The following is a 24,739-nucleotide window of genomic DNA, read 5'->3' on the forward strand; positions in this document are numbered from 1 at the left end:
CAACAATGTAATCTCCGAAGAATATCAAATAGCTTTCAAACAAACTGAACGATCGGAATTAAGTTCTTATAAGAACCCTTTTTTATTTGTGAAGGGTATTTTAGCTTCGGTGCAACCGAAGTTAACACTTTTTCTTGTGTTCTTATAAAATTTATCCAAGATCGGAACCTCTGATTCAATGTTCGATTTGGTGGACTGGGATTGAACTCAAGATCATAGAATATTATATTTGATCTCCATTATCTTTTAACAGCATAAAAAAACTGTTAATTTTTTTTACTGTACGGAGCCATCCTCTTTGCATCACTAACAGGGTACAGGCCCGATCTTAACATAACAGTGGACGATGTCAAAATGCTGACAGACGACGCTATAATAATATTCGGAGTAACTTTCCACTCCAGTTACAATGGTGAATGGGTCAAAGTATCGAGTCTACAAAAAACCGAAAATAGCTAGCTTTCAGTAAATTATGAAACAACCGACTTTAAATTTCGTTGCACGAACATGAGCGCTGGGCACTAGTAGGCCTTATAAGTTTTTCCAAACACTGGTGAACTTTCAACGAAATCCGTTATGTTAGATATTTAAAGTAATATCGCATATCAGGAACAGTAAAAGAAGATGTTCTATAAACAGGTTTAGCGAAGCAGTCAACTACCAGAAGTTCTTTTGGCTCAGTGTCACTTCGTGTTCGATCAATAACCGCTAATCAATATCTATCAAATTCGCAAGAGTATTTTTCGGACGATACTTATCTGTTAACAAACATTCGAGTAGTTGAACATACACAGAAAGTGTCGAATTCTCCAATTCTCTGTGCCACATATAATATTATCGCAATGATTACAAAATATTTCACTTTTAGAGTCAATATTTCTAAAGCTCTCGTATTTGTCTTGTAAAGTGCAAGCAATCAATGAGCAGACCACTATCATTACTACTTACATCGAGTCAACTGCTGGCGACTAAGACAAGAATGCCACACGTCAAGAAAAGCCATTTGATGGAAATGTGCTCTGCTGATGAGAAGTGAGTGAAGACGGGAATAGTTTAAGGAAGACATGCAAGCAAATTTAGAAAACAAAATACAGAAGAAAAAGTAGAAAAATCTGCAATCGACTGTTGCAGGGCAAAGACAATTGTTTCAGGTAAAAATTCAAATTGCAATTGGCATGTTGCCAGGAGTTCATATAACGAATAGAGGGCACTGTGTGAGTGAGAATAAGTATATAAGAATATATATAATTAAATTAGAGTGAATCTAAGCAAATAACTAAATCCAAATTTATATATTTGATTTGAGGAATATGCACAATATTTGACCAGAATCCAAATACTCAGGATAGATACTTATTTTACCAAAGTTCATCATCAGCGTATAACTGTGAATGCTTTCAGTTAGCCTAAATGGATTAAGCTATTTCGGCTGACAGTTTTAAGTATATTATTTGATATGCCAAAAGTTTAATGTGAAGCTGTATTTCTATAGAAAATGACCTAGTGGAACCATGCGACTACTAAGCCCTGGTGGTATACTGTATTTACCGTAAGAGGACAACGCGTCTGCCTCCTAGTCACAGTTCGGTTATATTTAAATGAGGATGTTCGTCAAGTCTTATAGCTTATGCAATTTCGTTAGGTTACGGTAGCATTAGTTTTGTAAATCGTAACTATTTTTGCATATTCAGTGAACAAGCTCACGGCCTTCTTATCAAATATAATGTTCATCCCTTTGTGGGAGGCTGTGCTTTGAACCTGGAATATCCGAAATTATTGTTGGGTTAGAGTGTTCAGTAGTACAATATAGTATTCCCCAGCTTAGCTTCTAATCAGCAACGAGCAAGCTCTCAGCCCACTTCTTAAGTAGTTCTACTTTAGCCACGTAGTAGTCCAAGGAAGCAGAGCAGGAGTTGAGGCCCACTGGACTAATCCAAGCTTTTGAGTCCACGAATAGTCCCGCTTGGAAAGCTAGAGACGTCCGCCCGTTGTGATGCCCAAAATTCCTAAGTATGGATCAGAAAGAGCGTTTTATATCGACCAGACACAAATTAAGATTGAGTATGGTAACCGGGATGCTTCAACCTCAGTCTGGACTTTGACAAGTTCCATGCAGTTAGGACACCTATTATTGCGGCGATGTGAATCTTGCTAAGAGCTAGCAGATTAATTAACCACTCTGGGCCAGAAGGCTTTCGCAATTCCACAAGTGTTGGTTGTGACCGACGTGTGCTGAGCTCGCGCGAAGCCCATAGATCCGGCGCCCGAATGGACTAAGGCAGGGGGGCCACTGATCATTCTCATTCTGCTGGAATTTGGGTAAGAGTGCCTTTCAGCTCATCGGCTTGCCAAAAATAGTCTGTAAAGTTCAGAAATGAGTTTGGAACTAAAATTTAGAGCTTTTCCTGCATCAACGTTAAATCTTCTGCGAACAGCAACACTTTCCGAAAATGTATTTTCAATCAAATTCTCATTGAAGCAAATGTTTTTTGTGAAGTTTTTTTTCGAAAACAAATTTTCATTTTTTTATTAAACATGTCAAAGACGTATAGTTAATAAAAAAATATTCCTAGTTATTAAGCACATTTTGCAAATATAGCCAAATTTTTTAAGTGTTGTGAAGTGTACGATTTGGACAATTATATGCCATTTATTGCCGAAATTCCCTAACTGTGCTCAGCTTAAATGTGCGATTTTTGAAGTTAAATTTCAAGTACCGTTATATATTTAAAACACAAAAAAAAATTTCAAAATATTGAAAAGTATATGCAATCATATATTAAAAAAAAAAAGAAAAGTGTATGTTGGAAACCACAATAGACCCACGTTCAACCCCGTGTACGGTTTACTAACTGTTCCACGGAGAAAGTTGTCGACAACAAAACACCGTCTCGTACACTGTGACCAGCGAGGAAGGTACTTTGCAGTGAAGGTAAGTCGTGAAAGTGTTTTTTGTGTTAATATGAGGGCATTTCGTTAACCTTCGTCCGATGCCGATGGCACTATTTTCTCAAGTCTTACACTATTAGTAGTAGTCCACAGCAGTGATTTATGATGTTAAAGCACAATCCTAAGAATTTTTTGTGGCATTTCGTAACCATCGATAATATATTGATCCCGTAGTACACACCAGAGATTCACAAATTGTCGAAACCAGAACCATGGAATCGACCGGAAAGGTGATGATACAAGTTTTTTGGCATTAAAAATATGTGATCGCCTTTGACTACATTTAAGAAGGGCAAAACGGTAAGCGGTCTTTACAACTCCGAATTTTTGAACCGAGCTCGCGATCGAATTGCGATAAACACGGCCTCTTTTGACGAAAAAACTCCTCTTCTAGTATGTCAACGGTCGAATTATTTAATTATTAAGTCGTAGTCGGATGGCTTTGACTGGTTGATTTTATCGGCAAATACTAATGGTCAAGTTCTCCATTATCGGCCGTCAAGAATTCTTCAAAACGGCTAGTGGCATATAAATTAGGCTTTCAACAGTACCAATTAAGCACTTTGGGCGCACTCAAGGCGGCTAAGTGCAGTGATGACACTGTGGATGTTGGCGTGGGCAGAGAGTCGCTCTTATCGACGCGCATTCACTATTGTTTTGGCAGGTGCAAATAAAGCGTTGCAAATGACAATTCTCACTTTTATTGCACAACTATGCAAAGCACTTACACAAACACGCGTACACACAACAAATGTGTAATATACATAGTAATGCCTATATGGTCGGTCAATTCTGGAGCTTCAGATCGGCTATAAGCACCACTAGAGAATACCGGTCACTGTTATTGCCTTTGTTGCCTACATCTGCTGTTGTTGCTGTTACTGTTAGTTTCAAGTACGTGCATGTGTATGTGTAAGTTCGTGTGTATGTGTGCTGGTTAGTGCTATCGATGATGGTCAACTTGATAAGGATAATTGTGAAAATGAAGATGACAATGATGAGCATTAGACGATGGAAATGTCCTCAAGTGTATTTGCATTCATGCTAATGAAGCTTTTGCAGATTGTTCACACACTCACATACAACACACACACAAATTGCCAACAATATCGGTCTTTCTGCAATGCACTACTGGGCTGATACTTGAGTGGAATCTTCGATGAGCCTTTGAGTGCGCTCGTCACATGCTGTTGCTGATAGCAATGTGAAGAGTAAGAATCATCTTCGGCAAAAACGATTGCATTTCATATAACATGCATGTGTGGCCCATATAAGGCTTTACTGTTACTTGTTATTAGTGGAATGTGTTTGATTACAGGTGTGCTCGGAGTGCAATAGGAAGCAAAACATGGAAATAACCAAGAAAGCTGTTTAATTAGTAATCTACTTTGTTTTAATAACGATAATAATAAGAATAAGAAACTGGTTACACCGAAGCTATAATACCCTTCACAAATAAAAAGTATCCATACACGAACTTGATTTCGATCGGTCAGTTTGTATGGCAGCTATATGTTATAGTGGTTCGATCTAAATAATTTCTTTGGAGATTGCACCACTGCCTTAGGCAATTATCTATGTCAAGTTTCTTGAAGATATCGCGTCAAATGAAAAAGCCTTCTATACAAACTTTATTCGTTTAGTATGTATGGCAACTATAGCAATAGCTGTAGTTTGAGAAAAGGCAAACTTATTATACCCTGTTCAAGGTATAAAAATCAAAATTAACCAGTAAACGTAAAACTGAGACTGACTTCAGTCAACTTCTGTTCTTTAGTTGACGTCACAATAGCTATTGTGTGCAAGTGATAGTGGCTTGACACGGAAGGCTCTCTCTTCTGAAACGAGCTTTTCATATGAATAAATAATTTTTTTGCTAGAAACTATGTTAAAAACTCTGATCTGATCTACCTTAAATTGTAATTTCCTTCTGCGCTCGCGCTCTGTGAGCCTTAAGAGTAGTTCACCAAAATGTGTTAAGTAAAAAAAGCTTCAAGTGTTTCTCTGCAGCTAAACTGTAGTCAGCAGATTTGGATAAAATACTTATATGTTGCACGGTGGTGCTGAGCCTGAAAATTATGGGTAATTTTGTTACTAGGATACGGATTAGAAGAAGAAGGTGTCAAGAGTTTGAATTTCTGTTTGAGTTGATATTTATTGCCTTTAACTTACGTAAAATCTGAATGTTTAAACAATATTTTTTGGAAATAAGAAATATTATTAAATTATTAATCAAATTCGTTACCTGAACGGAGTTGACTTAAAGAGTATTCTGGTTGGTGGATCTATAAGGAGTTTGCAAAAAAATTCAGAGATGAGCATTATAATACTCATATAAGGTCTAATAAGAATAAATTCAATATTATACCATGAACTGCCACGAAGTTTGTAACACCCAGAACGAAACGTCGTAGACGATATAAAATATATATATAAATGATCAGCGTGACGAGCTGAGTGGATTTAGCCATGTCCGTCTCTCTGTCTGTATATACGCGAACCAGTCACACTGTTTTTGAGATATCGATTTGACATTTTTGCACATGTTCATTTCTCCCTAAGAGGCTGCTCACTTGTCGGAACAGCCGGTATCGGACCACTATAGTATAAACAGAACTGCCGTATAAACTAGAGGATCGAAATCAAGGAATGGAAACCTTTTTTATTTGTGAAGGGTATTATTCGGTGCAACCGAAGTTAGCGGTTTTTTGTGTTTTGGGTCAAATTTGAACTGTTTGGTTCGATAACTTGTTGTTATTTTATGCCATCCTCACAGAAACCCCCGTTCCTAAATATTTTGAGGCGTATTTTTCACCAGTAAACATTTTCTCCATATACAGGAACAGGTAGTTCGGACTATAAGGTGGGTACATAAGAACCGCTTCACTCATGTGGCATCCACACATCGAGTTCCCTTTTGTATTTAACCTTATTTATATGGTTCGAAACGGGTTTTTTGTGTAATGTTAAGCGCCTGGGAAATCCAAGAAGTACTTTGACGATATTTTCGCTATGGCAGCCCAGAGCATGATGCAACTTTAAGACCAAATTTACCTTAGCTTAATCCAGAAAATCAAAAGCACGGGTAATTGGCGTTACAGTGTCAATGTCAAACATTTTTTGCATTTTGGATTTATTTTTACTGGATTTTACATATGTATTAACGAGTATATGTTATATTATATCCAGAATTAAGCCAAACGATATGTTGGTCTCATAACTATCCAAACGTGCCGGGATTACAACGTAAACAATTTGGTTTCATACTAGTCAAGGACATACATTTGCATTCCTAACATGCTATTCATATATAAAATCTGTGTGAAGCTGAAAATTCAATTGTCGCATGAAATCAGTTTAGGTATAGTGCCAAATAGCAGTCATCGGTTCGCCAGAAGATTTTAATATGATTAAATTCAGCATTAAGTTTGTATTAAAGTATGTGCGGATTTCATCAGATTATAACCTATTTCTAAGTATATTCTATTACTACTTAATTATACCAATCTATTTGATGTATGCCAGTTATTTATTCGATTCATCGCTCTCCAAATTTTTTCAAACATAATATGTTGCCACCTTTATCCACAGTATCATTTTCAGTACATCTAGATATAGACTTTAAGTTCTATGAACACTTAATGTGTACGTATACAGCTCTTTTGATTCTGGTTTTGGTTCGTTCGCCGATTCATCACAATTTGTTGGCAAGTGTCAACCACTGCAGTCCTCAAACAAGTACTTATGTATGAGCGTTTAACATTTAACCGTGAATAACATAACATACATAGCGTTTGCTTCAAAGACAACTTTGCATGACAGCATGCATTTAATGCCATTGAAGGATTAATTACTCATATTTATTTGAGTTACTTTAAACATTCTAGATTTTAATAATTGGTATATATATGATATTTACAGGGTGGCTGATTAATTTTATTACGTAAGTTAGTAGTTATTCGCGGTGATCGCTTACCAAAAGATTTACATTTGAAAATAACCACAATATTGTCCAGTTGAACTTTATACTAGAGAGTTCGTGAATACCTCACTAAAATAGTATAATATTCTGCTATTTTAATCTGATTATGCCAGTCCATTTGACCTATACTAGTTGTTCTTTTTCATTCTATCTTGTACTTTTAGTCTGTTTATACCAATATTTTGACTTATACCAGTTGATTGTTCGATTCGATCTTCTTTCATTTTCAAGCTAATAATACCATTGTACATATTTGATTTTTCCAGTTGTTTTGTTGACTCGAATTCTTCAAGTTTAGAAATTATAAATTTAAGTATTCCTAATATGAGTTCGTATTTTGGTTTAAAAAAACTTTGAAAGAAATTTAGTTACCTAGAAATGTATAGCGAGAATTCGGTGGAATAACAGTTATTTAAGCAATCTTTTAATGCAATATTTATGAAATGAAGTAAAATAAGCTTTACGACCGCTATATAGAGGCTTTCTCGGTTTAATGACTCCCGTGTTAAAATTTTTTGCTTTTACAATTCTGTATTAAAAAATTTATTAAGCAGCTCGGTTAAATAACAGCAAATAAAAAAAGTTTAACACCCTGTATTTCAAATACTCAACCTCTAAGTTACATACACTTCAACATGTTTATATTTCTTTGAGTACTTTTTCACGCAATTTATTCGCATAAGCAGGTTTTCTTTTCAACTAATTTTACCTTATCAAATGAAACCACGTGGTATTGCCACCTATGTACAAATTATGTCCTGCTTTTGATGAAAGTCACCGGTGTGGCTGTATATACTAATGTCAGTGTGCACACATCCGGCAAAGGTTGATAAAATCTGAGATTGTAGCAATTTTGTTTTTTAAGGCGATTTGTTGTTGCTGTGGCAGCTAATTAGCGCGCAACTGCATTGACTCGATTATATGACTGTATATATATATATATATATTTATATGTAGGTGTGTACTTTGTATTTGTACTTGTAAAAAAAATACTCGACACATTTACGACTTCTTCTAATTAACTTCTCCAAGACGTTGGTATTTGGACATTGCAGTCATTTAATTGGCTGTTGCACAGTTTCCAAGTGTCGGTTGCATGTAGCTTAATCACTTTGAAATCTTAAATGTGCTTCGTCACTTGACTTAACAAATACACACATGAATGCTGCTTATACAGTTATACTTAACGACGGTATTTGGTCGAATGAACTCTTCAGCGTCTTTTACGTTCTTTGTTGAAGTAAGGAAAACATTAAATGGCGATATAAATATTAGTAGTACGCGTACACTTATATGTAATGGAATTAATTTAACTAATTGCATAATAAAACACGTTTCAATACACCACTAATGTAATTGTAAACAATATATTTCCTCGCTCTCGCCCTCTTAAAGGTACATCCTAAAATTATATAATAGAGTATTTAAACTGGAATTACGTAAAAGTTCAGTGTTTACTTAGCGTCTTTAATTTTTTAGCGATGCTTTTTAAAACTACTACAGTCCATAATAGGTATATATACAAGTAATTAGCGGTGAGTAATACTCGGTTTTGCTAGCTTAATATTGCATAACTCTCGCCTCTTCAATCGCATTTAATTTAATTTAAATGAGGATCGGAATTCAGGTTAGGTTCAGTCGGTTGATTTCGAATTTTATGGTAGATAGTGCTTGCTCTATACTTCTGTGATAATATTTTCCAGATCCACCCATTTAGAACAGAGTGTCAAATGAATACCCGCTTAAAATTCAAAATTGGCCTTTCCTGCCGTGTTTTATGAGTTTAGTTAAAAGCTAAGCGACCTTAACCGTATGCTATCCTCAAAATGAGTGAAATAAATCATAGTGATTTTTCAAATAATCGCAACTATTGATCGAAATACCAACAAAAACCCAAATGCAACTTTATTTGTTCTTTAATTAAACTTACTAATTCTATTGGGTGTCGCCACTGCTATAGGCGCGCCACCTCCAGTTTCGTACAACAAGTTTCGTCCCAGCTTCTTCTAATTGGTTACTTCACTGGAGACACGGTCCACCTCTACGTCTTTTACCACCGAACCTATTTCGCTGGAGCGCTATCATCGATTCTTACAATATGGCCAAGCCAGCGGAGCACCTGAATATTTATTCGCTGGATAATATCAATATCGTAGTACAGCTCATACAGCTCGTCGTTTGTCCAGTACGATAGTTGTCGCCAAAAACCATTCAAAGAACTTTTCGCTCGAAAATTTAATACCGAAGCAGGGGCACTATGAGCGACTTGTAGAGTGTTAATGTTGTTTGTCGTTAGAGTGTAGAGATATCCTAATTGAGCCCCTAATAGCAATGATTTCCAAATGAAGCATATATTTGAAAACTCACATGAGGAAAAAATCAATCTCACAAAAAATATTACTTGTATATATAAAGAACTTTATATCGACCTTTATCGCTTACTCACAATTCTTTGCAAATCATAATAACTAGTTTCGTGAAGTCGAGTGTCTCTATAAAAGTCGTATAGGTGTAATTTGCATATATAGTAATAATCCAATAGAACTCGTAAATAGTATGATAAATTGGGATGTAAAATTTATAAATATTGCCGAAATAAAATCAACGATAACAACTAAATTAGGATAATTAGCCTAACGTGCTATACAGCAACTTCCTCGCACTGGGTTCTGAGTCTAAATCGTGCCCGTTGCAAATTATAATCTAAAATTTTAGACTTTTTCAAATAATCATTGCCCCTTAGCCATCAGTTTAACTACTCACACTGTATATACATATGACTTGTAGGATCTATTTTTAGACGATTAGTGTCAAGACGAACAACACAAATAGAAGATAAAGGTTATATCTGATCCTTTTAACATTTTTAGCCTTCTTAACATTTACAAACAATTTGACTCTATCCATGGAACCTACAGAAAGTAATTATTTGTCTGAGACCAAAAATGGATGAGACACAGTTTTTCTCTAAAACTCTTTTTAGAAACATCGATAATCCCCTTGTTTATAGGTTCAAAAGCCTTATAGCGGCTTAAGAGCGACCGTATTTGGTCAGACAAACTTTCGACTTACTTTTTTAACTTATCAACCAACCAACATATTTTTGCGAACAACTTTCGATGCTCCGGGTACTATTCTTTTTGCAAAATGCTCAGATTTTCTCATTGAACAAGAATTTTTATGTACTGGACTCGGTACTAAATCAACAAATGTACCGTGTCTCGTTAGTTTTTTTTCACACGTTGTATGACATAATGTATTTTTCGAACAATCCAAACTATTACAACATATGTTGTCTCCCTCTCTCTCTTTAAAACGTTTAGCCAGAATTTCTTTAGCAGCATAAATTTTATGTAATAAAAATATTTGAAAGATTTGGCTTCCTTGAGGTTTAAGTTGTGTTACTGTTATAAATACTTAATACGTGCTAGTCCCTGTAAAACTTTTCTAAATAAGTGTTTGAGGAAAACTTTAGCAGTCCTCTATTCACCAATTTGCTGCTCGCCTATTTGTACTTTGTTCTCTCGAAAAAGACTACATCTGAAAGCAACAACAAAGTTTAGTTCAATACAAGAGAGCGTGATTTCTACGCTATCTCTGTTCGATTATGCTAGTATATAATATTTATACCACTAGCGTCTGCTAGCCCCTATACAAGAATGGTAAAAGGCGATTTTTATATTTTCTATTCAAATACAGTATGTAAAAAAAAACATATGTGAAAGCAGCAAAAAAGTTAAACAGTGGAATTCATTATGCGATAGTACGCGTTTATTTCATTAAAATGGTGTTATCTCTTCTTGCTCTATATAGTATATAACATTTATGCCAGTTGCTTGTTCGATTCGTCAGTTTCCAAGGTTTCGCATATCCTAGACAGTTTTTAGTGCTTTTACGTGCATAATATGTATACTCTCTATCACTAACTTTTTACATCACAAACTGCATAACATTTTGCCCATAACTGTTAAAAGTTAACGAATTCCATATATTGATAAACGATACTTACAGCGCTCTCTAAGCAGCGGTATTTCATCCTTTATTTCGTATTTATAGTTGAAACTTTACTTGCACAAGTATTTACATAGGACGGACATTCTGGCGCCATTCACCACTGCAATTTGTCGCCTGCATTCTCATTTTTATCTCTTTTCTACTGCAGATAATTTTAGCAAAAAAAAAAAAAAATGCGCACTTAAATTTACCTGCTCTTGAAGCCGGTATCTTTTAAGTCTCTCTTAATGTATGTATGTGTGCAACTGCTTGGCAAAGTCTTTGCTTGGTGTCCCTCGGCAGCAGTGTCTGAAAACTTTCAGTCACCTTATTGCAACAGTGACACATCCTTAGGGCATGCTTGACACTCGCTTGCATTATTCTCCTTTGTTTTTATTGTTATTTGAGCTCGGAGCTTATGCTTTTGAATATTTTGTCAGAATTTATCTTTGAATTCAATGCATATTAATGTGTGTATAATGAGCCTGCGGCTGCACTCGAAGTTCAGCATGAAAACGAGGTTTATTATTTCATATGATAATATTAATATATAATCATCTTACATTGCACTTGAGAGAAAATGTTGAAATTGTACACGTATCTTCCTTTTATGGCGTTTGTCGTATGTGACAGCAGTTGTTCCGTACTCTTTCTCTTAGCTGGAGGGCTTGCAAGTTTGCATATTCAGTTTCTTATTATATAGGTTTGAATTTTCCTATTATATTTAAAAATGAGATGTTTTAGCTAGAATACAGAGACCTAATGCACAGAATAACATTTTTACTTTTTTTATATACAGAAACTATATTAGTTTATCTATATCTCTTCTTAGAAAATAATTGAATATATTTCATTATTTTATAAATTGATGTTTGAAGAAATTTTTCTGATGAGCTCTAATGGTTTTCAGTCAACAAAGCTGATACAATAGAGTTCATTTTACTTATTAAAAAGTTTCTTAGTAGTGAAATATGTAACTGAGGATAATGGATAATAGTGTTCTATGAACCTTGGTATTTAAAGTATGTTGGAGACGTTCACGAGTAATATCCAACCAATCTATCTGATTCATTTTATCTAAAAGCGACTTTCATCTAGCTTACGAAGCTAGCTCATTGAAAATAACACGCCTAAAACACCCGATATATACTCCAAAGCCCAAGTGATAATGCCTTGATCTGTCTATATCTTGTGTAGTAAAAACAGGCTCGGATAAGTGGTTTCAGGTAAAGTTGTGTTTGATGTCATTTTCGAAGACAGTTCTGTAATGTATTGGAATATCGAGTTCAGACATAGCATAAACAGGCGAGTACTTTAAAAGCAGCCTTTTAGTCGATCAACCTACAGTATATCACTTTTTTAAGACTTGTTTCATTTTTTAAGAAAATCTAGTCATACTAGATCTAAAGCTCGATAACGTTCAGTCGGTTCGCTATCGGTTGGGGCTTTATCGTACACATAACACTATTCGTAAAGCATTGCAAGCGATATATAGCAGACTAATCCTTAGGCTGTTGGCTTATTTTGTAGCTTCACCCTTTTGTAGATTGCTTAAAGTACACTTAAATTTATACTGATCGACAAGCATACCTTTAACCGACTATATTCGACATAAAAAGTGCATGTACCATATATCATCGTCGCCGTATTTGAATAGCTCCCCCTAGAATTAATCGGTGCCCATAGCTTTGTTGCTCTTAAGCTGGATTATTGCTATACTGTCTTCCGCATAGTCGATTAATGTAAGGAAAATAGATGCGTATTCAGTTTCATAAACTTCTTTGGATGTCTGTCTGCTGTCTTCATTCCGCAGGTCCAAGATATGGTAGCGGGTTACCAGGTATCGGGTTATTACATGGTTCTGCAATCTATGTTAAATTATTCCCTAATTGATCGTAAGATTATTCCTTATAAGCTAATAAGATTTCTTTCAATGAAAGCGAAGTTAGTTTTCTTCTTGGTTCCATTCGAAGGCTTTGATATGCAATTAGTATTGATGTCAAAGTATAATAATATGTTCTATTGTAACTGTAAAGCTTATAATCCAACTTGAGTGAAAACGTTATGAGAAGATATTGATAAGGATTTTCGCTGTCGACTTTTTTCTTGCTCTTGAAAGAAAGTGTTTCAGCTCAGTGAATGATGGGAAGCTAGGAAAGCGAGGTCTATGTATGGGCGATGTAGAAGTGCATCCACACCTATTATAGACTGAGAGGGTTGTTACTTTGTAATTGCTTATAAGCTTAATGTGAAATGATTTCCGAGAGTTGCCTTGCATTATGAAAATTACGCAACCTCATAAGTACCCATGTTGTTATTACACATTGCCATTTCCTGCCAGCTATCGAAAAACCAGCGATATCAGCTGACCGAAATATTACAGTTGACATTGCGATGTCGCGGCTCACACCCGTCTTCTGCGTGTGGCACTACTACACATTCGTCCGTTGGTGTGTGTGCGCTAAAGTGACGAGTTGGTTACAATGCTTTTAGCTGCGACCACCGAGTGCATGCAGCCATGCAAATGATGTGTACTGAAGTACAACAGTACAGTTCGGGACTAAGGACCAGCCAGTGAAAGCATTGTTTGCTTTCACGGACATCAAGAAGACACAGCGCCACAGCGCACCATGCATTTGGGAGAGGTTAAGAGAAATCCAGCATCCAACGCTTGGATGTCAATCTGATGCGTATGTTCTGTGACGGCTTTGGTTAGTGTTTTTGTGCGGATGTATTTAGGTGTGTGTGTGTGTGTGTCTGGTTTTACGACGCGTATTGCGACGCTGGTCGATGAGTCAATGGCGCCAGCGTGGTTCCACGCAGGACAAACGGCATAGTATGCACATTGGCGTTGTTGCACGTTTCACTCGTTTTCAAGAACTTCCAGCCATTCGGCACAATGGCACTGTGGCAACATCAAAATAGAAAGCTGTGACAAAAAGCCAAAGACAGCGAAATATTGGGGAGATAACTAATGCAAATGTTAAACATTGAGTAAACGCGGTTGACGCTTTACAACAATGTACTAGCGGGTTACAAGGGTTTACATATGTTCTGTATGTATGTATCTATGTTATTGTTAACGTGCGGACACTGTAAATGGTAATACGACTTACAGTGTTGCGCTAGTGAAATGTGTATTAAAGCAGGAATTCTACAAGATCGGCTAAGGAGCAATGTCTTAAAGTTTTAATCATTCGCCATTAGCACTTTGAGTATGAACGAATGTCATTTGCATATCACAAATACGAACTATGTGAAATAGACGTATATGACATGAGTGACAAAGTTGAAGATTCTTCTTTTGTGATTGATAACACCGAGTTAGCTGAATATATGAGTCCCACTTGGATCGTACAACTTCCACTTAAAATATTTTGTGAACTGTTTTCAGCAAAACTTCTAAAGTTTATAAAAATAAAAACTAAAATATAAGGTTGCCACCTATTTTAATTTTTATATAAAAAAATGTATAAGATTTAATAAACCTTGTGAGAAGACCTGTTGTTGAAAAAAACTTTTGTGAAGAGTTGCCACCTGTTTGAATATTTAAATTTCAATTTCATGAATTTACGATTATCTTGTCGTATTACTATAATATGGTTATCAAAATAAATGTATTATTTCAATATGGGCGTGAAATCAAAAGTTTTAAACTATTTTCTAATAAGGGTTGCCAACTGTTTTATATATTTCATTAATAAAATTAACAGAGTAAATTAATTATTAGAGCATTGATATCTTAAATCATGAAGGCTTGCTTAAAGTATTTTTTGAGAAGAGTTGCCAATTGTTTGAAATTTTAAATTAATAGATTAGGTTGTACTGGCCAACTGTCAGGCCATATATAGACCTTCAAATTTCTTGTGACCTTCAAATTTAATGCCAGATGGAGGTTCAGTTTAATACGAGCTGAAGTTTACGTCCTGCAATTTTAATAAAGAATTGAACTCTAATTCTGAGGCTTCATCCAGTCTCTTGAACTGGAAGCCACTAGATATCTAAACCGAGTCTGGATAAGGCCGGACGGAAGTATTCTAACGTCTCTCTCATGCCTACTTTCTTACACTTTCCACATGTGTCAACGTTAATAATGCCCATAAGGCTCGCATGTGATGCCAGAAAGTTGAGACCGGTCAATAGACCAACAATCGTTCTGCAGCCCTTTTGAGACCGTGTGAGTAAGAAGCATGCGTGTTTTCTTTCGGGCTTTTGCATCCTACATGCTCCCAATTTAATGATGTTTTCCGGCAGCTACTATATCTACTGCTTCCCTGATTTTAAGGACCTTCTCTGACGCAATGCGATGTAGGTTTATTGCTTTAATTGCCGCTTGGGTATCAATGTATACTAGATTTTCCTGCGTTATAAGCTATCTCAGCAGTTTTCCTGACCGATGAAGACTCCTGCCTGGTAGATACTGCAGTATCCCGGCAGCTTCAGGGATCGCCCGGGATCTAACTCCGGCTGATGTTGAATGTTCCGTTGATGGGTCGCGTGCCCCTGCGCCATCCATCCTCCTCTGGAGTGGTTCTTAGTGCTCCTATATATGACCTATTTGACAGAAGATAATCTTTGGCGCCCTTCAGATTAGAGATTATCAAGCGCGCCGCACGTTCGGTGAAAGGATCCTAAACGAGATGGTCAGCGATCCCGATTTTTACAAAAAAATGCTCAGCGATGAAGATCACTTTTGATTGAAGGGGTACGTTAATAGACAAAATTGTCGCATTTGGAGTGATGATAATTCACAAGCCATTGCTGAGATGGTGTTATATTCTTATACAGTCACGGTTTGGTGTGCCCTGCCGGTAGAGGGAATAATTGGTCCATATTACTTCAAAAATGAACCCAACCATAAGGTAACAGTCAATGGGAAACGCTATGGAGCCATGATTAATTACTTTTTCGTGCCTGGACGACTTTTAATTCCAGCAAAACTGTAGCTATCTTATATACATCCAACGAAACAATCAATTTATTGAAGGAAATTTTTGTTGAGCGTAGTATCTCGCGTCATGGGTCTGTGGCGTGGCCTTCATGATCGTGCGATTGTGTACCGCTGGACTATTTTTGTGTGGTTATGTGAAATCGCTGGTCTACGCAGATAAGCCTGAGTCGATTGACGCCTTGGAAGAGAAAGTTCAGGGCATTATTGCTGACATATGGCCTCAATTGCTGGAATATATTCGAGCAAGCCGCGGCCGTAACATGCCCGAAATCACTTTTAAAACACAATGGCAAACCTTCTTCTTTACAATAGAGCTAAATTTTTGGCCATAAGATTCACATGTAAAAAAAAACGCGCTTTTGTGAAAAATGTATTTTTCTTGATGAACTTAATTCGATTTTTTATGGGAACAGATTACTCATTATTTTGTAATCGTATATTGATAAAGAATGAAATGTCGGCATTCGACCTTGGATTCATACCGTTGCAAGTTCTTCAGTGAGTTTAAATTAATCTTCTCGTTCTCGTCCCACAAAACTTTGTTTTGTACTTTCAGCAGAGTTCTAATTCCTTCGATGAGTCTAGAATTTATGAAAGAATACCATTCTCCAAAACTAGTAAGGTATTGGGTAACCATTTACACATTTAAATAAATATTTCTGAAGTATCTCAATTTAACAAGGTAATCTTTTTTCTTCTTTGCAATTCTTGATGACGTCGCTTACAAATATTTATTAATTGGTGCATTCACCAGTGCCTCAAATGTAGCTGTGTATAAAAGCAACTTTGTTGAACTCCGCCCAGCGTCTCTTGGCAATTCCAAGCATATCTGTGTCTGCTTTTTAACTCCACGCCAGCCAGACACAAGAGAAACTTTTGCTTGTAAACAAAAATTGTTTGTGTGGGCCAAAGTTTTTACATCATCATCGCTGCCGCTTTCAGCTGCACCACTCACAACAATTAGGGTACATGTATCTAGTACTTGTGCATCTGCTCGTGGCACACACTGCTGCGCTGTTCCACCGCAACGGGGTTACAAGATGCGCCGCTTTTGCTCGATTACTTGTTTCGTTTCGCTGCGTAACCTTCCCGCTGAAGTTCAACATCACCCGCATGCACGAAATTGTTTGTTTATATTTACTTTTGTACTTTGTGGAGCGCTGTTGTTCCTCCTATTTTCGGTGGATGTGCTTGGGTCTGGCGCTGAGGTAGTCAATGTTGTTGTGGTTCTGCTGTTTTTTTTTTTGGGCTTTTCAACGCCCAAAGGATATGCCTAAGCATATTAATAAACTGAAGGATATTTCGGTGCGCAATATTTTCGGAAACCTGGTGTTTTTTATTGCAAACTCTGCTGCTTCCTTTGAGTTCGCGTACGCGAACTATGAAATTGTTTATTTGTTGTAGTCATTGTTTATTTACTTTGTAAAGCAAAACAAGTTTATCTGATCTCCCAAGCATACAGAATGACACTATTTTTGGCTTATATGCACATGTAAACAATTAGCTGAGAATGTGCGTAAGGCTGGAAATACTTTCAGTTCGAACAGAGCGTAAATAATATTTCTCAAATATGCGTCGACTTATAAAGTAAGTATGGTTAGGATCATCTGTTGACTATCTTTCATGTATGTTCTGATATTCGCTAATGGCACAGTTGAAAGAGCAACACGATGTTACGAAGCCAGTCAAACAAGGGTTTGCATATATAGTCCGATCTAATTTTAAAGCCGTTTTCAGAGCCTACGAACGAGTGTTTGATTTTATAAGACAAATTTTCATCTTAGAAATACACTTGGATGACTGACTCTTACTGCCGAAGGCGACACCTATCGGATATATAATTTTAGATTTTGTCTTCCAAGCATGTCAGTGACACCCTCAGTGGATTTGGTTATGGTGGAAGCAAATAAAGTAACCCTGTCATTTGATTTGAATATTGCGTTCTGAGTGGGGAATGGATACGTTGATATTGAGTTTACACCATTAGGTTTTATGGTTAATATTAGGATTATAAATTACAAATCATCAAGACGAGGAAAAAGCGATTATATCTTGATTTTTTAAGATAAATGTCAGACAATTAGTATGTATGAGAATTTCAGTCTCGGCAATTTCTTCCTAGTGACCATTATCTTGAGATCTAAGAACAGGAGAAAGTTGATGGGACCTTTCCTGTTCTTTTGCAACCCAATTCAAGCAATTTTTATGACACGGTAGATTGTTTGGATTGCGTGCTCTCGCGGTAGCCAGTTTGTACAGTGCTCTCACATATTCAAATGTTCATGAACCATATATCTAACAGCTTTCTTTGATTTCTTTAGAGTGTTTGCTAACTATCTCTATCAACTTTAATGGTCATCCAAATTACTTTGTGCATTTTTTTATTTTCTTCGTCATTTCTTTTCGCCTAAGGTGGTTGTATGGTACGTTCAGAATTTGGCAAACCACTTACAAATGGATACTTTACCTAGATTGAGCTCCGATTTCATCCTTTAGGGTAATTTTCAGGCATTTAGCGGCATTTATTTTATCTGTTTCACTCACGAAATTTCTTATCTATATTTATTTCTCATAGAAAGGATACGAATTATTCAGTCCTTCTGTTCATTTAATTTATTTATATCGGGAATTGTAGAAAATTGAGCAGTTGTTGTTCAATACTTGAAAACCTATATACATACTGTTTTTTAGTAAAATACATCTTAGTTTACTCTTACTCCTTAGTGTGTTAGGGAATCTTATTAACCTTTTCTTAATGCCAGAAAAATTGCCGCAAGATTAAATATTTACCAAAGTTAATTATGTCAGGTGTACGCTTTGTAAGCAGGTGAAAATTGTCTCTTTTATCCTTAAGAAGATGGTTCAGAAGAGAAAAAATCCTCTAAGAGTCGCTTCGTTCATTAATAGCGATTTTGGCGCATGCTCAGCTCTTGTGCAAATTTAAAGGGAGAACCCGGGAAGCAAGAGAGCAATAAGTGTGCTCTTAAACTTTGTAATTGAATAAAACAATTTAATCAATCTGTGGCCTGCACAATAAAAGCCATTTCTGGGCAAAAGGTGACGGCCTACAACCCCTGTATGTTGTCAAATAGTAAAATATTTACTAAGCGAAAAAAATAAGCTTCTTTGAATATTTGAACATGGAAAATAAGTGTAAACGGAATAAATTTTGGAATTTTATTGGCAAAAAGATTAGTTAGTTATTACACGATTATTAAAAGTTTTATTAAATTATTACTAAAATTGTGTAGCATGAGACTTAGGAGTTGTGAGTATTATTGATTGGAAGCCAAGAATCCTGTTAAACTATATTCTAATATACCAAAATATGTGTTGTATTGTATTTCTAAATGAATTCCTAACATGGTACTCACCAAGATGTTTAGTAATACAATAGGGTTCCCAGAAGATAATCCCCTGCTTGCTACCTATGTATATATATTTGATTGGCACCTAGATTAACATTTGGCTGACCTTCTTCTCTCCTTTCTGCGCTTGGTGCCTTGTTGTTATCCAACAAATGAAGGTATCTATAGTGTAGTCTAGTCGGTCTGGTATACGTAACCGGAATGAACCCGGAATTTTAATTGACCAGTACTGTCATCTCGGTAGTATTTCTTAAATTATTTGTGGAATGTTTTGTATTACAATTACAATTACAACAACATACACTTGGCAAAACTTTCAAGGGGTTCTTATTTGGTCGAATATTTTTGACTCTGGTTGTTTTGCTTTGTGATGTTAAGGGGTAAGGGTAATCTGTTAGTTCATTCTGCTCCTTAAATCGTTAATTGACCTTTCTTATAAGAAGAGATCTGAATGCTAGTATTATCTTGGTAATGCATGATTCGTTTCTGATTATTCTTTTTATGAATTTGCATAAAAAACTCGAAAATTTAAACTACTAAAATGCTTGGCAAGACAGACGCTATAAGTTTATCTATATGTATATATATTATACTCCGAGTAACTGAGTGTGGGCATACTTGCCGACGACAGGACTGGTAATCGAATTTTATTTCATGCGCTAATACATTCATTGATACGATCTATCGTATGACTAACAGAAACTATCAAGAATGGACCAGTGTATAGTGCACGACTTCGTTGTCCAGGCGCATTACTATAACTGTGTGTTTGGGTTTGCGTGTGCGTGATGTCCTGTGCCAGCTACCGACAACCATTGACACGGGTGATGGGCACGTGCGTTCAAGTCGAGTCAAGCGTAAAGCTTTCGAAACGTCCCGGCATGGCCTGCATGGCTAACAGGTGCTCGTCGTTGGCGTGACTGCTGTTGATAAAGCGGCACAAGCGCTGAGAGGGAAGCGCAACCAACTGGCGGTGCAAACATGGCAAAGTGTACTAAAACGACGCGACGACAGTAGTGAAAGTAGTAAACAGAGAGTCGCGCCGAGCGCTTACGGCCTGACGGAACAGCTGAGCAGCGCTTAAACGACAGACGGGAGCAAAACTGTAAAGCGCATGCGTACTAAAGAGCGACAGTAACTTTACTAAAGTTAAGGGAAATACGCAAATAAAGGTTGAAGTGTGGACGCGGCGGCTATGTTGGCGGCGCTATTGGTTGGCTTTTACTAAAAAATATCCCTTTTCGTTGTTGTGTTGATAAGCGAACTGCGTGCTGCAGCAAGTCATGCTCAAGTCATGCTGTGCAGGACTCTAAGTTGGTGGGGGGAGGGTGGGGGTGGCGTATAAACTAACGAAGTGCCTACGGAGCGCACATAATTTTTGCCAGGAACGGATGTGAATGAAAGGCTAAGGTGCTATGCGGATTCGGATAATGGCCAGCGTTTAGTACAAATTGTGCGTTCGTACGGTCCGGGTGTATTGACGCGTTTTCGCGAGTAAAATTTAGCTTTTCTTCTTCACTTGAAATAAACGTATGCCGAATTGGTAAGCGACAAACGAGTGTAGCGCGCACGAAATGAAGTAAATAAAGTGAAAATAACAAAGCGGTAAATGTGAAAAACGTTAAAAGTTAACGGTAGTGTGCAGAAAACGTTAAACGCGTTCTTAAAATTCGTGTAATTTAGTGTGCTGCTTGAACGGCATAGAAACAAAAGCTTGCAGCCTTGCGTGTGTTGCGCAAATTGTCTGTCTGGCGCTGACTAGAGTCAGCTGATTTTGAAACGGTACATAGCAGGCGTTTTAAGTGCTCAATTAACAAAGCAACAAATTCAATCAAAAAGCGCGCAAAAAGTGCACACAAAAAGTTGAGCGCCTCACAAGAAAAACACACGCACATATACTAGGAAGCAAGCGCGCTCCTTTTACACATACATACATACGCTATACATACACACAAATATAAACACATACATAAATACACGAATACATATGTATATAAATACATAGTGCGCTGAATAAATTTACCCAACTGATATCATATCAGCCGGCGCTGACGAAGCGAAAGTGAAGAGAACGCCAACAACGCACAACAGCGCGGCGGAAAGACAACAAAAAAAAAATCGAAAAAATATATAAAAAAAGTTGGAAACTAAAAAACAGAACAGCAACAAAAACAAGTAAAGAAGTAGCGAAAGTACGCGCGCGCTTCACAACCGGCCGGATATGAGAAGCGTCTCCGCTGTTGCTGCCGAGTACAGCTGTAAGGAAGCTGAAATTAAATTGCGCGCGCTTTTTAAATTATTTATTAAGCGTAATTAAAGCAAAGCGAGAGTAAGTGTGTGTAACGGCGTTGAATTGCAAAAACATACAAATTCAATTCTGTGGGGTTGTGTAGAAGAAAAGTGAGGATGAGGTGGTTGGGTGCATGCGAGGCGCTGCACCAAGAAGTGAGGGCAATATGCCAATGCACGTATTTTAAGTGTAAATGAGCACGTAAACGAGTCTGAGCAAGCACAAACACATACACATACATGCATTCTCAGCGCAGTCTCAACTTCTTGCACAAAGGCAGGTTGCGAAAAAAAAAAACAACAACAACAACAAAAATATTTTAGACAGCAAGAGCATCAGCAACCGCGGATGTCGGCTGTTGGTTGTTGGAAGTCGCAAGCCGGCAACAGTAATGAGCAGTCGCACACAAATACACACACACCCATAGATATGTGTGCATAAGTATATTTGTATATAGGCATACATATGTATGGGTGTAATTACATATTGGCGTCAGGCAACAGCAACTTGCTGTGGAAGCGGTAATGCGTTAACGGTAAAAAGGCCATAATAACAGACAAGCCAGCCAGCCAGCAGCCAGCCATGCCGCATTATCAAAGAGAGCTCATATTGCTTACACCATTGCCATTACAAGAGCAAAGCGCTCTGTGTGTGTGTGTGTGTGAGCGTGTTTCTGCGTCCTTATACAAATAATTGTCCTTATATGCCGTTGAAGTGTTGACTGTCAAATACTTAAATGTATGCACATGCATAAATAGGCAAATATGCAGTCACATCACATGCATTTGTATGTGTATGTTTAACAATGTTTGTATGTATTTGCCACATTGTTGTTTGCTGTTGCAGCAAGCATGTGACGAAGTTGTTAAGTAAAAACTGCACCTTCATTTTATTCATCTATGACAACAGTCGCCTTTCAAAGTGCTGCATTAATTGTGTTGCTAAAGCAAGCATGGCGTGCCGAAAGGCTCTAGGCCTATATTATTTTAATTTTTGTTTTTTTTTGTGCATTTGTTATTATGCTAAACCTCAATATGGCGATTAAGTTTTTAGTTTTCTTATAGCAACCAGACATACTTGAGCCATTAATTATACCCTGAACAGGGTATATGAAGTGTGCCACGAAGTAAGCGTCGAGACCCTATAAAATATATATATAAATGATCCGTGTGACGAGTTGACTCAATTTAGCCATGTTCGTCTGCTGTCCGTCCGTTTGTCTGAGAACTAGTCCTTTACTTTCTGAGTTGTCGTTCTGAAATTTTTCACACGTCTTTTTCTCCTAAAGAAGCTGGTCATTTGTCGGAAGCGCCGATATCGGACCACTATAGCATATAGCTGCCATACAAACTGAACGATCAAAAGCAAGTTCTTGTATGGAATATTTTGTAATTGTGAAGGGTATTAAAGCTTTGCTACAACCGAAGTTAAAGTTTTTTATATTTTCTTGTATTTTTTCGTGTGCTTGGATTTTATAATTTATTTTGTAAATGAAAGACTTGATTTGGAGTGACCTCTGCTTATTTTAAATCTATTATACAAACAAAAAGCGACTGAATTTGAACTTTTTAAATATTTTTTTTCTGAAAAATTAAAAAAAATTTAATAATTAAACTTATTTTATAAACGATCTTTTAAAAAAAATTATTTACATTTAAATTTTAATTTTTTTTTAATATTTTGTAATATAACATTTTTTATTTAAATTTGATATAAATAATTAATTATTCGCCATAAATTATTTTATAAAAAATAACAATAAAGTATATGATTTGTATAAATTATTTTCTTTAATTTATTTTATAAAAAGTATTTTTTTTTAAATTAATATTAATTACTCTGCAGTTACCATTTACCATACCATTTATCGCGCTTAAAGAACCAAATATCGCAAAAATTTTGTAAGAATTTGTCCTTTTAGAAATATTTATATACACCAATTGAAATATCAAATTTTGAATAAAAAAATAATGCTTTTTCTGTGAAAATGTCGGTGTAACCATCCAACGTATATTAATTTATTATAATATATATAAATTGAGTTATATTGATTAAACTGAGCGCTTAAGCTAGATTGCTTTCAACCAATATGTGAGATACACTATGGATAGAACCCCATAGCGGCTCTAAATCCCGTTTTTGAAAATGCTAAAAGTTGGAAATCTCTAAGTTTGAACAAGTAATCATAACATTCAAAACGAAAATATTTGTACAAATTTCTGCAAAGTGAGCATATAAGTTAAGGGCTGTTCAAAAATCTTGTTGCGGTGTAAATCCCGATAATTGACAATCTCTTGGCGGTTATTATTTTCAACAAACAAAGGTCTAAACTATTCAGTTTTAGCAACAAAAATTTCATGAACATTTGATGTCAAAAGGAAGTGATATTGACTAGTCAACCAGTTCGCCAGATTTGACTTCCTTTACTGTTTGTTTCGAGAGGTTATTTGACGAACAACGTCTGAGGTACATTTCAATTTTCTATTTCTATTTTTGCTTTTCAAATATGCTCTCACTCCTTGGGCTGCTGAAGAGCTAATTTTGTGAAGAATTAAGGTATGCACAGCGTGTAGTGAAGATTAATTGTAATTGGCGGCGTTTTTCCAAGTTATTCCGGCATAAATTTTGGCACTTTCTGGAATGCTTCTAAAATGCACGAAACCCGTACATAATTTTGCAAAACTCTAAAATTTTTCTCTAATATTTTATATTTCCCATGTAATGCCATTAAGGCTTCTAACCGTTAATATGATAATGAAATTAATAAGTCTAAAACCAAAAAGCCTCAATGAATCAAAAGTGTTCCATAAATGGATCGAATCGCTTTGATATTTGAAAACCTAATAGAACAATTAATTATATTAATTTTTCTGCGGATATCTTGAGTTTGCGCCCTCTTCGATTCGCCATTTCACTTCTCGCTATGTTAGAGTTCTACTCGTTCATCAGATATATAAAATTTCATGTGAGAGTAATATTATCTATTTAAAATTAAATAATAATAAAATACCAGAGAAGATATTTGTTGATAGATCATTGAATTGCTATAACTGCTACTTTCTACTATCTACTATCCCTCTTTGATTCAGTGAGTCAGCATTTATACGAGTTGTTTGTTCGATTCGCAATTTGTCAACGTTTCACGAATCGAAGACGGCAAATGCAATATTTGAATTTAATTATTTATTTAGTTTAAAAAAATGGCA

The 24,739-nt window shown here is 36.2% G+C and overlaps 1 protein-coding gene across 3 annotated transcripts in view; it reads left to right on the forward strand.

Annotated features, from left to right (window-relative positions):
* Positions 1-24,739, forward strand: part of bru1 (bruno 1) — a 239,688-nt gene that overhangs the window by 5,308 nt on the left and 209,641 nt on the right. The window contains exon 1 of one of the 3 annotated variants that reach the window (XM_036366791.2): positions 2,541-2,932. The exons of 1 other annotated variant lie outside the window; for it this stretch is intronic. The gene's annotated coding sequence lies outside the window, so the exon portion shown is untranslated. Of the gene's footprint in view, positions 1-2,540; positions 2,933-24,739 lie in introns of those variants that run through there. One more of the 3 variants, XM_036366792.2, reaches the window with a different exon arrangement.

This window comes from Bactrocera oleae, chromosome 3 (assembly GCF_042242935.1).
Source record: "Bactrocera oleae isolate idBacOlea1 chromosome 3, idBacOlea1, whole genome shotgun sequence".
In the NCBI taxonomy this organism is placed as follows: domain Eukaryota; kingdom Metazoa; phylum Arthropoda; class Insecta; order Diptera; family Tephritidae; genus Bactrocera; species Bactrocera oleae.